A 17522-nucleotide genomic window follows, 5' to 3' on the forward strand; every position below is an offset into this window, starting at 1 on the left:
CTGTCACCCAGGCTGGAGTGCAAGTGGTGCAATCACGGCTCACTGTAGCCTCCATCTTCTGGGCTCAAACAATCCTCACACCTTAGCCTCCCGAGTATCTGGAACTACAGGTGTGTGCCCCCATGTTCAGCGAATTTTTAAATTTTTTTTAGAGATGGGGTCTCACTATTTAGTCCAGGCTGGTCTTGAACTCCTGGGCTCAAGCGATCTTCCTGCCTCAGCCTCCCAAAGTGCTGGGATTACAGGTGTGAGCCACTGCACCCGGCCTTGTGTTTTTATTTGCTTCTGCCTGATTGCTGATGAGACTGAGCACCTTTTCAGGCATGTTGGCCATCTGGGTATCCTCTTACAGTTTTGTTGTTGTTGTTGTTGTTGTTGTTTTGAGACAGAGTTTCGCTCTTGTTGCCTAGGCTGGAATACAATGGCACGATCTCGGCTCACCGCAACCTCCGCCTCCCAGGTTCAAGTGATTCTCCTGCCTCAGCCTCCAAAGTAGCTGGGATTACAGGCATGCACCACCATGCCTAGCTAATTTTTTTGTATTTTTAGTAGAGATGGGGTTTCACCATGTTGGCCAGGCTGGTTTCAAACTCCTGACCTCAAGTGATCCGCCCATCTTGGCCTCCCAAAGTGCTGGGACTACAGGCATGAGCCACAGCGCCCCACCCCTCTTACAGTTTATATGACCATACACTTAAGTTTCCTCCACCAGACCACATGAATAACAACATTTGTGTGTGAAAATTAAGATAACCAGTGTATAAAGGGACCAGCAAGGTGCCAGCTCCAGTCCTAGACAATATGGCATCCCTCACCCCCTCACCTTTCCCGTGTCCACAGTTCTCAGCTTGGTACCTGGCAGGCAGCAGCACACAGCCTGTGTCAACACTGGGCTATCCCGTAGATGATCGCAGGCCAGGAAGGGAGAAGCCACAGATGTGGATGCACTCCCAAGAGGCTCCTTAGAGAACTTGCACTTGAGAACTCCTCAAACACTCAATGATTTGTGGAAAAATAATCAAAGGGCAATAGGTGAGTTTTTTTGTTTAACTCTACATTCTGACCATGGCTTCCTGCATTTCTGGTATTAAGATGACCATCCCTTCCACCCTTTCCTGATGAGAGTGTTACTTTTTAAAACATCATTAATTTCTGTAATTATACAAGCAGTAGGAAAAAATGTAAAGAAATAAATAGGCCGGGCATGGTGGCTCATGCCTGTAATCCCAACACTTTGGGAGGCCAAAGCAAGTGGATCACCTGAGGTCAGGAGTTCAAAACTAGCCTGGCCAACATGGTGAAACCCCATCTCTACTAAAAATACAAAAACGTTAGCTGTGCATGGTGGCACATGCCTATAATCCCAGCTACTCAAGAAACTGAGGCAGGAGAATCACTTGAACCCAGGAGGCGGAGGTTGCAGTGAACTAAGATTGCTCCACTGCACTCCAGCCTAGACAAAAAGACCAAAACTCCGTCTCAAAAAAAGAAAAAAAAGAAAGAAGGGAAAAGAAAAGAAAGAAAGAAATAGACAAATAGACACCATTATTTAAGAAAGTAGAAAGTTGGTAGTAAAAATACGGAGGACTTTTACTTGTCCTTGGAATCCCAAAGTCTGGGAACTGATGGTCTAGAATAGCACTATCCAATAGAAATAGAAATAGAAATCGACCCACATAAAGAAGGTTAAGCTTTCTAGAAGCCACATTATCATAAAAGTAAAAAGAGCAGGTCCCCCAAAATCTGGCCATAAACTGGCCCCAAAACTGGCCATAAACAAAATCTCTGCAGCACTGTAACATGTTCATAATGGCCCTAACGCCCACGCTGGAAGGTTGTGGGTTTACCGGAATGAGAGCAAGGAACACTTGGCCCGCCCAGGGCGGAAAACTGCTTAAAGGCATTCTTAAGCCACAAACAATAGCATGAGCGATCTGTGCCTTAAGGACATGCTGCTGCTGCAGTTAACTAGCCCAACCTATTCCTTTAATTCGGCCCATCCCTTCGTTTCCCATAAGGGATACTTTTAGTTAATTTAATATCCATAGACACAATGCTAATGACCGGTTTGCTGTTAATAAATATGTAGGTAAATCTCTGTTTGGGGCTCTCAGCTCTGAAGGCTGTGAGACCCCTGATTTCCCACTTTACACCTCTGTATTTCTCTGTGTGTGTCTTTAACTCCTCTAGCACCACTGGGTTATGGCCTCCCCGACCCAGCTGGTCTCGGCAAAAAAGAAACAGGTGAAATTGATTGTAATCATATTTTATTTAAAATGGTTGATCCAAAACATTATAATTTCAATGCATCATCAATCTGAAAATGATCGATACTACATTTTACATTGTGTACACTGTCTTTGACGGCCAGTGTACTCTTTACACTTACTGTACTTCTCCAGTGGACTCGCTGCACTTCAAGTGCTCAGAGTGCGTGTGGGTGCCAGAGTGGACAGCATAGAGCCTCGGAGGCCTGCAGGTACTCCCCAAATATTTCAAGAATGAATGAATGAATGAACGTAGGCATGAACTGTGGATTCCCACAAGTTCTCACTGGGAAGATGTCCTATACCCGCCTCATCAGGGACGGCCACCAGGGGGCGCGAGAGTGCTAGTTGACGGGCTCCACATGGTATCCTTGCTGAGAGCCCAGGGCTGGGGTGGGGTGTCCCGGGGCCACAGGTCTCACAGGACTCAGCAACCCAGGGTGTTGAGTCCCCATGCCCCCCCCAATCTGCTGCAGGCCAATTTTCCATGCTTCAGCCATCCCCTGGTGAGGAGGGGGAGGAGGGCTGGCACTGGCCAGGCAAAGAGCAGGTCTGAGGGTCTCAGAGAGGGATCCCTCTGGCTGCTCAGTAAGGCACAAGCCCCTTGACTCAAGTGTGAGGGTCCCTGCAGAGCCGACATAATAGCTGGGAAGAAAGGACGCTCTATGGCAGAGTCAACCCTCTTCGTGGCTCTGGCTCAACAGTGGAGAGACACCCTCCTCCCTTTTCAGGGCGGCTCTGCCACTGGGGCATCTCCCTCGCTGATGCTATCTCCTCGACAACCACTGGCTTACAGCCAGCCTGTCTCTAGCCCCATTTCTCTTCTTCTAGCCCGCCCACTCAGTGGGTAAGAACACCCAACCTCCACCAATCTCTCCCCACACATGCCTTCTGCGCTTCCCGGAGGCTCCTGCCAGTGGCCCTTGAGTTGCTCCTTCAGGTGCTCCCAGTCGGTGCTCCCCCAGGTGCTCTTCCTAGATGTTAGATGCACCTCTTTTTTTTCCTCTTTCTTTGTTTTTAAGCACCTAGGGAATTTTATGTATTTATTTATAGATGGAGTCTTGCTCTGCTGTCCAGGCTGGAAAGCAGTGGCATGATCTCAGGTCACTGCAACCTCTGCCTCCCAGGTTCAAGTGATTCTCCTGCCTCAGCCTCCAGAATCGCTGGGATTACAGACATGTGCCACTACGCCTGGCTAATTTTTTTGTTTTGTTTTGTTTTTTGCTCTTTTTTTTTTTTTTTTGAGACAGAGTTTCGCTCTTGTTGCCCAGGCTGGAGTGCAATGGTGCGATCTCAGCTCACTGCAACCTCCGACTTCCAGGTTCAAGCGATTCTCCTGTCTCAGTCTCCTGAGCAGCTGGGATTACAGGCACCCGCCAATATGCCCAGCTAATTTTTGGTATTTTTAGTAGAGAAGGGGTTTCACCATGTTGGCCAGGCTGGTTTCAAACTCCTGACCTCAAGTGATCCACCCGCCTCGGCCTCCCAAAGTGCTGGGATTACAGGCATGAGCCACCGCGCCATGCCATTTTTTTGTATTTTTAGTAGAGAAGGGGTTTCACCATGTTGGCCAGGCTGGTTTCAAACTCCTGACCTCAGTTGATCCACCCGCCTTGGCCTCCCAAAGTGCTGGGATTACAGGCATGAGCCACCGCGCCCGGCCATTTTCTTGTATTTTTATTAGAGACAGGGTTTCACCATCTTGGCTAGGCTGGTCTCAAAACTCCTGACCTCAAGTGATCTGTCCGCCTGGGCCTCCCAAAGTGCTGGATTACAGGTATAAGCCACCACGCCCAGCCGGAGTTCTTTATTTAATGATGTCCTACCATGAAAGTTCACATAACTCCTTTTTTTTTTTTTTTTTCAGTTTTTATTATTCTTTTATATAAATACTCTGGATCATAACTGCTTCTGTCAAACCATGATACCGAGCTTTATGACAACTCAGAAGTAAGGACTAAGAGAAGGCAAATATAATGCCTTCAAGATCAAGGGACGTTTATGTAGTTCAACTGTTAGAAACAGCTCAACATTGAGCTACCGAGTAGAGTGTGTATGTCAGTACCCACAGTATACAAACCCTTCACGGAGCTGCAAGACCTTTTGACTGTCCTTCAGGTGCCTCCAAATGCTGGTCCCATGGAACTTCTTTCTTTCTGAGGCTGGTTTTCTTTCAACGCAGTTTGGGGTCTGACAATCATGTGTTCAGATTTCCAGGAAACGTGACTACCTTCCTGTTGAGTCCTTGCATCTCCTACTCATCTTAAAATGACACTTTCTGCCAATAAAGCTTTCCTTGTTTCTACAAATAACTTCTCTTCATCTGTTTCTTTAAGTTTCTGTAGCTCAATATACTTCACGAAGCATTGACATGTAGGCTTGAAGATTGGATTGAATAGATCAAAAGCTTTTGACCAGATTTGTAGGCTGAATAGAATTTTCCTCCAATGGGCTGGGCGCGATGGCTCATGCCTGTAATCCCAACTCTTTGGGAGGCTGAGGCAGACAGATCACCTGAGGTCAGGAGTCCGAGACCAGCCTGGCCAACATGAGGAAACCCCGTCTCTACTTAAAATACAAAAATTAGCTGGGTGTGGTGGTGCACACCTGTAATCCCAGCTACTCGGGAGGCTGAGGCAGGAGAATCACTTGAACTCGGGAGGCGAAGGTTGCAGTGAGCCGAGATCATGCCATTGTACTCCAGCCTGGGCAAAAAGAGCAAAACTTCATCTAAAAAAAAAAAAAAAGGAAAGAAAGAATTGTGCTCCAATGGGATCCTCATGATACCAGATGTCCTCCATGAGAACTTTGGCTTTGCCATATCGTAAGTAGGGCCTCTGGAAGACTGGCTCCTTCCACAGGGGAAAGGTGTTATGTATGTGATACTAGAGGGGTTTCTCCTTCAATTTCTCCTACAGCACTCCTGCTCAAATCACGTACTGAGTCTGCAAAAAGATGCTCCCTGCGATTTCCAGCCAGTTATAGATGTTTCTCTTGAGTGCTTCCTGAGTGCTCCTCAAGGGTGCTCCTCCTAGATTCTGCAGATGCTCCCCAGGATACGCCTCCCATAAAAGACATCTAGGTGATTTTCCACTCCGTGAATTCTTAGGATGCTTTCTTAACCGCTTCTGGTTTCTCTGTTTTCTACTTAACTTTGTGTATTCCTGTTAGATCCATCTTTCTAATGTGCAGCTCTGAAGGCGGGTATGGTGGGGGGATACTTCTGTGCAAATGCCTGAAATACCTCCAGTGGCACCTCCATCAGAATAAAACCCAGACATCAGCATAGAACATGTAGTGATCAAGTCAGAGTATTTAGGATATCCATTGCCCTAAGCATTTATTATTTCTGTGTGTTGGGAACATTTCAAGTTCTCTCTTCTACCTATGTTGAAATAAACAAAACATTGTTGTTAACTATAGTCACTCTACTGTGACTAGATCTTTTTTTTTTTTTTTTTTTTTTTTTTGAGACAGAGTCTCGCTCTATCGCCCAGGCTGGAATGCAGTGGCACAATCTCGGCTCACTGCAAGCTCCGCCTCCCGGGTTCACGCCATTCTCCTGCCTCAGCCTCTCCGAGTAGCTGGGACTACAGGTGCCCGCCACCACGCCCGCCTCGGCCTCCCAAAGTGCTGGGATTACAAGTGTGAGCCACCGCGCCCGGCCTGTGACTAGATCATTTTCCTTCTAACTGTATGTTCGTACCCATTAACCAACGTGTTCTTCCCCCCTCCCACTGACACCCCTTTCCCAATCTCTACTATCTATCATTCTACTCTCTACTTCTGTAGGATTCACTTTTTTTTTTTTTTTTTTTTTGAGATGGAGTTTCACTCTTGTCGCCCAGGCTGGAGTGCAGTGGTGCGATCTCGGCTCACCACAACTTCTGCCTCCCAGGTTCAAGCGATTCTCCTTCCTCAGCCTCCTGAGTAGCTGGGATTACAGGCATGCGCCACCATGCCCAGCTAATTTTTGTATTTTTAGTAGAAACAGCGTTTCACCATGTTGGCCAGGTTGGTCTCAAACTCCTGACCTCAAGTGGCCCACCCCCCTCAGCCTCTCAAAGTGCTGGGATTACAGGCGTGAGCCACCATGCCCAGCCAATTTTTTTTTTTTTTTTTTGGAGACAGAGTCTCACTCTGTAGCCCAGGCTGCAGTGCAGTGGTGTGATCTCGGCTCGCTGCAACCTCTGCTGACCAGATTCCAGCGATTCTCCTGCCTCAGCCTCCCAAGTAGCTGGGATTACAGGCACACACCACCACGCCCAGCTAATTTTTGTATTTTTAGTAGAAACACGGTTTCACCATATTGGCCAGGTTGGTCTCAAACTCCTGACCTCAAGTGATCCGCCTGCCTCGGGCTCCCAAAGTGCTGGGATTACAGGCGTGAGCCACTGTGGTTGGCCTGAGATCAACTTTTCTAGCTCCCACATATGAGTAAGAACATGTGACATGTTCAATAATGAGAGGATGAAAAAAAAGGACATGTGATATATGTCTTTCCATGCCTAGCATATTTCACTTAACATAATGATCTCCAATTCCATCCATGTTGCTCCAAATGACAGGATTTCATTCTTTTTTATGGCTGAATAGTATTCCATTCTATACATGTAACAAAATATCACATGTACCCCATAAATATGTACAAATATGTATCAATTAAACAAAAGAAATGTATCCAATAAAGAATGAAGACACTAGTAACCAGAATTTGGCATATCCTGTGTTTAAGAAACCAGTGCTTACCAGATTTCTGGAAGATAAATATTCAGCTAGTTATTCTGTATGTGATGGTCTATGTGGATTGAACCCTTTCCTTACTATTTTTACTGGTATTTTGTAAATATGAAGCCACTGAAGAATAAACAAATTCTATATTGTCCCAAAGGAAAATACAATTATGTATCACTGACTAATTAAATATGGTCATTTTTTTCTTCTGAAACACATCAATATAGTTTAAAAATAAAATAGTTTACATAACTTAAAAAAAATCCAGACATTTGGAAGTAGCCTGCCCCTCTGAACCCTCAGAATGTTTGTGAACTTGTCTCTGGCCAGGTACAGTGGCTTGTGCTTATAATCCCAGCACTTGGGGAGGCTGAGGCAGGAGGATCACTTGAGGACAGGGGTTAGAGATAGGCCTGGTCAACATAGCCAGACCCTGTCTCTACAGAAAAAAAAAATTTTTTTTTTAATTAGCTGGGCATGGTGGCCTGTGCCTATAGTTCCAGCTACTTGGGAGGCTGAGGCAGGACGATTGCTTGAGGCAAGGAGTACAAGGCTGCAGTGAGCTATGATCGTGCTGCTGCACTCCAGCCTAGGTGACAGGACAAGAGCCCATCTCAAAAATAATAATAATAATGATAAATAAATAACTAAAATTAGCTGGGTGTGGTGGCATATGCCTCTAGTCTCAGCTACTTGGGAGGCTGAGGTGGAAGGATCTCTTGAGCCTAGGAGTTTGAGGCTGCAGTAAGCTGTGATGGTGCCACCACACTTCAGCCTGGGCAACACCGTGAGACCCTGTCTCTAAAAAAAAAAAAAAAGGTAGCAGGGAAACTTGTTTCTTATCTCCTACTAAATGCCTATTTACCTTTCCAGAATGCCACATTTGGCTTATAAACACTAATGGCCTAACAGAATGCCTTACTCAGTGGGAGGCCAAATAAATAACTCTCATGGTGTTTTCTTTCTTCATGTGACTCAGTCTGAGTTTTTGAACCTAAGGGTAGAACTTACCCAACATCATACTTAGAAATGACTTCAGGCCCGGCGCGGTGGCTCACGCCTGTAATCCCAGCACTTCGAGGTCAGGAGATCCAGACCATCCTGGCTAACACGGTGAAACCCCGTCTCTACTAAAAATACAAAAAATTAGCTGGGCATGGTGGCGTGCCCCTGTAGTCCCAGCTACTCGGGAGGCTGAGGCAGCAGAATGGCGTGAACCCAGGAGGCAGAGGTTGCAGTGAGCCAAGATCACGCCACTGCACTCCAGCTTGGGTGACAGAGCGAGACTAGGTCTCAAAAAAAAAAAAAAAAAGCTGGGGGCTGTGGCTCACGCCTGTAATCCCAGCACTTTGGGAGGCTGAGGCGGGCAGATCACGAGGTCAGGAGATAGAGACCATCCTGGCTAACACGGTGAAACTCCGTCTCTACTAAAAATACAAAAAATTAGCCGCACGTGGTGGCGGGCGCCTGTAGTCCCAGCTACTCGGTAGGGTGAGGCAGGAGAATCACTTGAACCCGGGAGGCCGAGGCTGCAGTGAGCCGAGACCGCGCCATTGCACTCCAGCCTGGGTGACAGAGTGAGACTCAGTCTCAAAAAAAAAAAAAAAAAAAAAAAAGAGTCCGGGCGCAGTGGCTCATGCCTGTAATCCCAGCACTTTGGGAGGCCCAGGCGGGCGGATCACAAGGTCAGGAGATCTAGACCATCCTGGCTAACATGGTGAAACCCCGTCTCTACTAAAAGTACAAAAAATTAGCCGGGCGCGGTGGCAGGCGCCTGTAGTCCCAGCTACTCGGGAGGCTGAGGCAGGAGAATGGCGTGAACCCGGGAGGCGGAGCTTGCAGTGAGCTGAGTTCGTGCCACTGCACTCCAGCCTGAGTGATAGAGCGAGACTCCATCTCAAAAAAAAAAAAAAAAAAAAGAAATGACTTCAGACATTTACAATGCACTTTGACACACACTCCTCATTTCATATCACAACTAACCTTCAAGGTAGGTGTTCATACTGTCACGTCTCAACTGAGGAAACGTAGGCTCAGAGATGTGTAGGGATGGGGCTCTGGTTCTTTCTGTCCAATTTAGTACCGCCCCACACTTAGGTCCTGAGACCCTGGGGGCCCCTGAGATCTCCTAACTGGAGGGACTGTTATTCAGATATTGCTTAGCCGCTACATGAGTGAATTACATTTTTCCAATGAAGTCTTTAAGACTATATGTATTAACTATTGCCAAAAGTAAAAAGCACTAAAATTCCTAATATGAATATCGGTAATTAGCAATTTTGTTTTTTTGAGACGGAGTCTCAGGTGCCTGCCACCACGCCTGGCTAATTTTTTGTATTTTTAGTAGAGACATGGTTTCACCGTGTTAGCCAGGATGGTGTCTATCTCCTGACCTTGTGATCTGCCTGCCTCAGCCTCCCAGAGTGCTAGGATTACAGGTGTGAGCCACTGTGCCTGGCCAGCAAATAATTTTTATAATTTTTCAAAAGATCTATTATATTAATCATTGAGATGTTTATATTGTTTGATATTTAAAAAGTCATATGTAACAAACCTGCACATTGTGCACATGTACCCTAAAACCTAAAGTATAATAATTTAAAAAAATAAAGAAAGAAAGAAAGAAAAAAAAAAGTCAAACCACTCTTATAGATTTACCCAAATCCATTTACTGGTACAAATTCCCATTTGGAACAGTATGTGGTTGTGACAGCCACAGGCAGCACTGAGCCTGTGGGGGCAGAATTGGGGGACTGGAGAAGATGCAGACTTCACCATCACACAAGGCTGCTTTTCTATGATTCCAGGAAAAAGAAAGACTACTTGTCTAAACTACATCACCGTCCATAAAAGCCTGAGCTCTATGTTACTTCTCCCAAACCAAATCACTATGGCAACACAAGCTACGCACACTTATGCATGCTTACGCACACACACGAGCACACTTCCTGGGACAGCCCCAAATGGGCGCTCGCATGTCTGGGCTGAAATGTGGCCCAGAACCCACTTCAATAGCACAGAGATCACCAGAAGCAACATTTCCAAGCAGAAATGTTTTCACTCAGCCTTAAACCGATAAGCTTTCAAAATGTGGAGTATTAATTCACTCTACTATTTTTATTTTATTTTATTTTATTTTTGAAACAGAGTCTCACTCTGTCACCAGGCTGGAAGTGCAGTGGCAAAATCTTGGCTCACTATACCCTCCACTTCCCAGGTTCAAGCAGTTCTCCTGTCTCAGCCTCCCCAGTAGCTGGGACTACGGGCACATGCCACCAGGCCCAGCTAGTTTTTGTATTTTTAGTAGAGACAGGGTTTCACCATATTGTTCAGGTTGGTCTTGAACTCCTGACCTCAGGTGATCCACCCACCTCAGCCTCCCAAAGTGCTGGGATTACAGGTGTGAGCCACCATGCCCAGCCCACTCTACTATTTTTATCAAATAATTAGAAATGGTACCTGGGAAGATGAGTGGGCAAAATATGGGATGTTCAGATACCATGGTTTGAAGATATTACAATTAGAGATGTAAACCTGGCATGAAAGTAAAAGGAAATTAGAATTATGTTTTATTTTCTGTCCTTTTAAAGTATAGAAGTCATGCAGGCTCATTAGAAGAAACCGAAAGCATGGAAAGAAAGAAGCCCTTTTGTGACCTCCAGTCTGGGCCAGCCTAGTGTGTGGCTAAGGAATATGTGGAGATGGAGGCGACTCTGCCCCCTTGCAGCAGGCCATCAAAAGCCAGCCAGCAAGTGAGCGAGATGTCAGATGGCTCCAGCCCCAGCCTTGAGCCATCCCCTCTGAGCCTTGCCAAACTGCAGATTTGTGAGCAAAATCAATGTGATATTGCTTTTAGCCACCAAGTTTTCAGGCAGATCAGGGGTCCTGGAGAAGGTGTCATTGAAACTGGGCTCTGAAGGCACCCAAAGAGGGAAGGAGGGAAAGGATTTGAGGAGACCACATAAGGTGAAGGCCCGGGGCAGGTGCACAACCGGGGTGGGAGGAGGCAACTCCAGGTGAAAAGGCAGAGCCAGGGCAGGAGTGTGTGGAGGCTGGAGGGCCAGGAAAAGAGGCCAAACCATCTCCCTGAGGGCTTGGGAGCCATGCCAGAGGGCCTGGGATAGTTGAAATGCTCATCTAAAGGCCAGGCGCAGTGGCTCACGCCTGTAATCCCAGCACTTTGGGAGTCTGAGGGGGGTGGATCACCTGAGGTCAGGAGTTTGAGACCAGCCTGGCCAACATGGCAAAACCCCGTCCCTACTAAAAGTAAAAATAAAAATTAGCTGAGTGCAGTGGCACACCCTGTAATCCCAGCTACTCGGGAGACTGAGGCAGGAGAATTGCTTGAACCCAGGAGGCAGAGGTTGCAGTGAGCCAAGATGGAGCCACTGCACTCCAGCCTGGGCGACAAGAGTGAAACTCCATCTCAAAAGAAAACAAAAAAGAAAAGAAAAGAAAAGCTCATCTATACAGTCACTGTTTGGAACTCAGAGTGCACTTGGCCAGAGAAGCAATATTTTGAATACAAACTGAGTTACCATGCTATCTACAGCCCAGTTAGATGGCTGGACACAGCGACTACGGGATTCCGTCAGCCACCCTACTCTCACAGCCTGTCTACCTCCGTCCTGTACAGGTTTTACTGACCCAGAATCCAACAAAGAGTAGGTGCTCAATAACTGTGAATGATTTTTGAGTGGTTCTAAATCTGAGCCCTCCCATACTGTCTGAACAAATAACAGCTTGTGTCTGTGTCCCAAAGTGTGCCATCAGGAGCAGGCTCTCTAACGGACCACGGGTGTGAAGCAGCCTGTGTATGAAGCAGGTTTGTAAAGAGAGCCACGTGGTGAGCTTGGTGGTGGCCAGAAGTCAGTGACCAGCCAGGAGGAAAGGAGCTTCAGGTGGACAGCTGATCTGAAGGCAGGGGCTGGGCCTGGGGGTTGGGGGTGGGAGGGCAGGTAGAAAAGATGCCTGGGCAGATCCAGGACCTGCCTCACCTTGGCCTGGCCATTCTGCCCTTAGAAACATTCCTATCTTAGGGCCCGTTTCCTGCTTTCCTTCCTGAAAGCCCATGCCGGTCCTCCTCATGCCAGGGCCTACGTCCCCCGAGGCTGAAGGGAGGGCAGCAGGGTGCCTGGTGCTTCCTGGTGCCTCTATTTGCTGAATCCGGCCAAGCCACATGGAAGAACACACAGCTGGTGAGGAGCAGAGACTGCGGCTTCTGGAAATGGGATGAGAGTCGGCCCTTTCCTAATATCCCACACTGTCCAGAGCTGAGAAAGTAGATGCAAGGGTTGGGAAGATGGCAGAGAAAGATGACCTTAAGCACAGAACCCCGCCTTGTAGTTCTGCACCTCATCAACACCAGGAATGTGATGAGCCCCTGGCTCTCAATTTTGTTTTGCAATTGAGATTTTTTTTAAATTAAAAGAACTGATGTTCCTATACCTCCCTTTAAACAGTTTCTCAGATATGGCTCAGCCCACAATGCACTTGGAGAGGTGTTGACCCGTCCTGAGCAGAGTTGAAACTGCCCTCCCTGGGGTGGGCAGTGAGCCTGAGAGCCCCAGCTGTTAGAAACCCTGGCTTTTCTCTCTCACTCTGCCCCCTGGGACAAGTCATGCCATCTCTCTGGGTGTCAGTCTCTCCCTGTAGTTCCAGAGAGCTGAGTTGGCATACCTCTGAGACCAGCAAAGTCATCATAAAAAAAAAAAAAAAAAAAAAAAGTCATTCCCATTATTGGGAATGAAGCAATTTCCCAGGTCTGTGGGAAGACTGTGGAACTGGGTCACAAGTCACAGATGGAAAGGCATGGGCCACAGTGGGGGACTGGGTCCCTTCTTGGCAAGAACCCACCGGGACACAATCCCTGCCTGTCCTCATTCTGCCTTGCTGGCTGCAGGCCCAGGACCACCGGCCAGAAGCCATGAGAGATCAGGGCAGGACACGGGCAGCTTCAACGGTCACCCCAGACTGAGACACCACACAGTCCCGGGCCTCAGCCCCACTCTGCCCTGCTGGAGAGGCCATCTGCCTCCTGGCCTTGTGACTTCCCGCTGGGACTGAGCCTAGCACTAGCCCTGGCTGTATGGGCTGCAGCCTGGATCCCCATCTACCCTGACTGCTGACCCCTGACTTCTGAACCTCCTTGGGTTCCTGCCAACATCTTTCTTCCAAGGCCAGGCCTGAAGTTTGGTAATCAAGCCGCGTGGATTTCTAGGATCTAGAAGTTTGGTCAGCCAAATCATTACCATCTAAATGACCCCCCAGGGTCCACGTAATACATTTTTAAACTTTTTAATTGAAGTATAACAGATATATATCCTAAGTATTCAGTCGGTGACTTACGCAAAGTGAGCACTAGGTTGGTCCTTTCATGTGCTGTAGGCCGCTTGTATGTCTTCTCCACGGAAATGCTTTGTCAGGTCCTTTGCCATTTTTGAATTGGGCTATGTGGGTTTTTTATTGTTGAGTTTTTGTTCTTTTTTTTTTTTTTTGAGAGGGAGTCTCGCTCTGTCGCCCAGACTGGACTGCAGTGGCGCCATCTCTGCTCACCGCAAGCTCCACCTCCCAGGTTCACGCCATTCTCCTGCCTCAGCCTCCTGAGTAGCTGGGACTACAGGCGCCCGCCACCACGCCCGGCTAATTTTTTGTATTTTTAGTAGAGACAGGGTTTCATCGTGTTAGCCAGGATGGTCTCGATCTCCTGACCTCGTGATCTGCCCGCCTCGGCCTCCCAAAGTGCTGGGATTACAGGCGTGAGACACCGCGCCCGGCCGCCTTTTTTTTTTTTTTTAGTGACAGTATCTTGGTCTGTCACGTAGGCTGGAGTGCAGTGGCACAATTATAGCACACTGTAGCCTCCAACTTCTGAGCTCGAGCAATCTTCCCATCTCAGCCTCTCAAGTAGCTATGACTACAGGCATGTGCCACCATGCCTGGCTAATTTCTTTCTTTTTTTTTTTTCTTTTTTTTTTCTTTTTTTTTGAGACAGAGTTTCACTCTTGTTGCCCAGGCTGGAGTGCAATGGTGCAATCTTGCTTCACCGCAACCTCTGCCTCCCAGGTTCAAGCGATTCTCCTGCCTCAGCCGCCCAAGTAGCTGGGGTTACAGGTGCCCACCACCACGCCTGGCTAATTTTTTTGTATTTTCAGTAGAGACAGGGTTTCGCTATGTTGGCCAGGCTGGTCTTGAACCTCTGACCTCGTGATCTACTTGCCTTGGCCTCCCAAAGTGCTAGGATTACAGGCGTGAGCCACCACACCCACCCACCTAATTTCTACTTTTGATTTTTATTTATTTATTTATTTATTTTTGAGACAGAGTCTCGCTGTGTCACCCAGTGAGACAGTCCCACTGAGACAGTCCCACTGTCTCACTCCAGGCTGGAGTGCTCACTGCAACCTCCACCTCCGAGGTTCAAGTGATTCTCGGGCCTAGCCTCCCAAGTAGCTGGGACTAGAGGTGCACGCCACCATGCCTGGCTAATGTTTGTATTTTTAGTAGAGACGAGGTTTCCCCATGTTGGCCAGGCTGGTCTGAAACTCATCTGCCCACCTTGGCCTCCCAAAGTGCTGAGATTACAGGTGGAAGCCACCGTGCCTGGACTTATTTTTGTTTTTATCTTTTGTAGAAACAGGGTTTCACTATGTTGCTCAGCCTGGTCTTGAACTCCTGGCCTCAAGTGATCCATGGTGGCACAAGCCACTATGCCCAGCCTCAGCTTTAATTCTTTATATGATAGCCTGCCTATTAATCCCATATCAGATGTATGCTTTGCAATTATTTTGTCCCATTCTGTGGTCTTCCTTTTTTCTCGTGTTGCCTAGTCTGGACTCATCCTCCTGAACAGCTCTGCGGGCCCCACCCACAATGACAGAGCCTGAGGCCAGGCCTTTCCGAGCCTCCTTCTCTTGAGCTGCTGTCAAGCTGGCTTCTCCAATCTCGCCTTTCATAGAGGATTTCTTTATTAGTAGTATTTGCACAGTAGTTAAATTGGGAAACATAGGAATTTTAAGGAAAAGGAAAAAGGCACACACAATTCTACCACACCTACGAATAAAATTATTTTCTGTGCTGCCTTTGAATCTTTGTCTATGTTCATAGATTAACTTTAATAAACATTGTTGGGATGCAGCTGAACCACTGAAGTTCTCTGCCTTGCACAGAGATCTTTGCCAGGGTCTCTTGTGGATTTGTTTTGTTTTGCTTTGTTTTTTGAGGCAAGATCTCACTTTGTCACCCAGGCTGAAGTGCAGTGATGCGATCACAGCTCACTGCAGCCTCGAATTTCTAGGCTCAAGTGATCTACCTACCTCAGCCTCTGGAGTAGCTGAGACCATAAGCACGCACCACATACTCAGCCTCTTCTTCTTCTTCTTCTTCTTCTTCTTTTTTAAATTTTCGTAGAATCAGGGTTTCTCCACCATGCCCAGGCTGATATTAAACTCCTGAGCTCAAGCAATCCTCCTGCCTCAGCCTCCCAAAGTGCTGGGATTACAGGTGTGAGCCATCTCACATCTCACCCAGCCTCCTGTGTTTTATTCAAATCTTGATTCATTTTCTCTCTTATTAGCCGTTCCGGCTGGTTTTAGTTTGTCTGTACATTTTATTTATTTACTTACTTATTTTTATGCTGAGGTTTTTGGGGGTTCTTTTTCAGGGGGACAGGGTCTCACTCTGTTGTCCAAGCTGAAGTGGCAATGTTGCAGTGTTGCAGTCATTGCTTACTGTAACATCAAACTCCTGGGCTCTAGCGATCCTCTTGCTTCAGCCTCCCAAGTAGTTGAGACTATAGGTGCACACTACCACTCCCGGATAATTTTTTATTTTTTGTAGAGATATGGTCTTACCATATTGTCCAGGCTGGTCTTGAACTCCTAGCCTCAAGCAATCCTCCTGCCCTGGCCTCTCAAAGCGTTTGTATAACAAGCGCAAGCAGGCCAGGTGCAGTGGCTCACGCCTGTAATCCCAGCAATTTGGAAGGCTGAGGCAGGTGGATCACCTGAGGTCATGAGTTCGAGACCAGCCGGACCAACATGGAGAAACCCCATATCTACTAAAAATACAAAAATTAGCCGGGTGTGGTGGCACATGCCTATGATGCCAGCTACTTGGTTGGGAGGCTGAGGCAGGAGAATTGCTTGAACCGGGGAGGCGGAGGTTGCAGTGAGCAGAGATCTCGCCACTGCACTCTAGTGCAGTGGACAAGAGGGAAAATGGGTGACAAGAGGGAAACTCTGTCTCAAAAAAAAAAAAAAAAAAAAAAAAAAAAAAAACAGGCAGAAGCCACTGTGCTCAGCACTTATACTGAGTATTTTATTGTATGCTACTGCCAGTATATGTAAAACAATTACCCTTGTGAAATAGAAATTCATGAAAATTCAGAGAGGTAGATGGTAAGGACTGACAAAAGTAGAAGTTATGTATTATGGCGCATGTGTTACAGGGATACGCTTTTATACAGGCTTGAAATTTAGCTCTCTTTTGAATATTCAATGGTTCACGAGAAGTGGTTTGGGAACACACTTTCTGGGGTCTGAGGTATTCGTACCTGAAGAAACTCCAGGAAGCAGAGGGTCACGTTGAGCATTCTGCAGACAATTGTTTTAAGACTGCAGCTGCCTGGGAAGCTTTCACACAGTGGAGCCCATCGTCCAGCCAGAGCATTTCAGCCACTTTCTTCATAGATACGATGCTGGAGGAACCAGACAGGGAGCAAACAAGAGCTGGGTCAATTTGTGGATCTGCAGACTTTATAATCGTGTTTTATTCAAGTCTTAACTAGAGATGCTAAGTGGGACTTAGTGAGGATAGGCCTGCACCCTGCAGCAAGACCACCACAGTGCGGCACAGATGCTGGGCCCAGGTCACACAGGAGGCAATTCAAACTCAATCTGGAGAGAATAAGACAAGTCAGACAGGGAGCCAGGCAGGCAGGAAAGGATGCCCCATGGCACAGCGTGTGCAGGGACGTGGCAGAGCCAATATGGGTTGAACATCCCTAACCCAAAAATCCAAAATCGGAAATGCTCCCAAATCTGAAGTTTTGGGGTTTGCTTGTTTGTTTCTGAGACAGTTTCACTCTTGTCGCCCAGGCTGGAGTGCAGTGGCATAATCTCAGCTCACTGCAACCTCCACCTCCAGGGTTCAAGAGATTCTCCAGCCCAGCCTCCTGAGTAGCTGGGATTACAGGCACACACCACCACACCCAGCTAATTTTTGTATTTTTAGTAGAGACGGGGTTTCGCCATGTTGGCCAGGCTGGTCTCAAACTCCTGACCTCAGGTGATCCGCCCACTTTGGCCTCCCAAAGTGCTGGGATTACAGGTGTGAGCCACCCAACCCGGCCAAATCTGAAGCTTTGTGAGCAATGACATGATGTCATACATGGGTGGCTGAGATGATGGTTCAATGTACACAAACTTTGTTTCAGGCACAAAATGGTGAAAAATACTGTATAAAATTATCTTCCGGCTATGTGTATAAGGTATACATGAAACATAAATGAATTTGATGTTT

At 47.3% G+C, this 17522-nt stretch overlaps 1 pseudogene; it reads right to left on the reverse strand.

The window, feature by feature from the left end:
- Positions 1 to 4350: 4350 nt before the first annotated feature.
- On the reverse strand, positions 4351 to 16593 carry LOC115830826 (annotated as a pseudogene).
- Between the last annotated feature and the right edge of the window lie 929 nt (positions 16594 to 17522).

Source organism: Nomascus leucogenys, chromosome 17 (assembly GCF_006542625.1).
Source record: "Nomascus leucogenys isolate Asia chromosome 17, Asia_NLE_v1, whole genome shotgun sequence".
Taxonomy (NCBI): Eukaryota; Metazoa; Chordata; class Mammalia; order Primates; family Hylobatidae; genus Nomascus; species Nomascus leucogenys.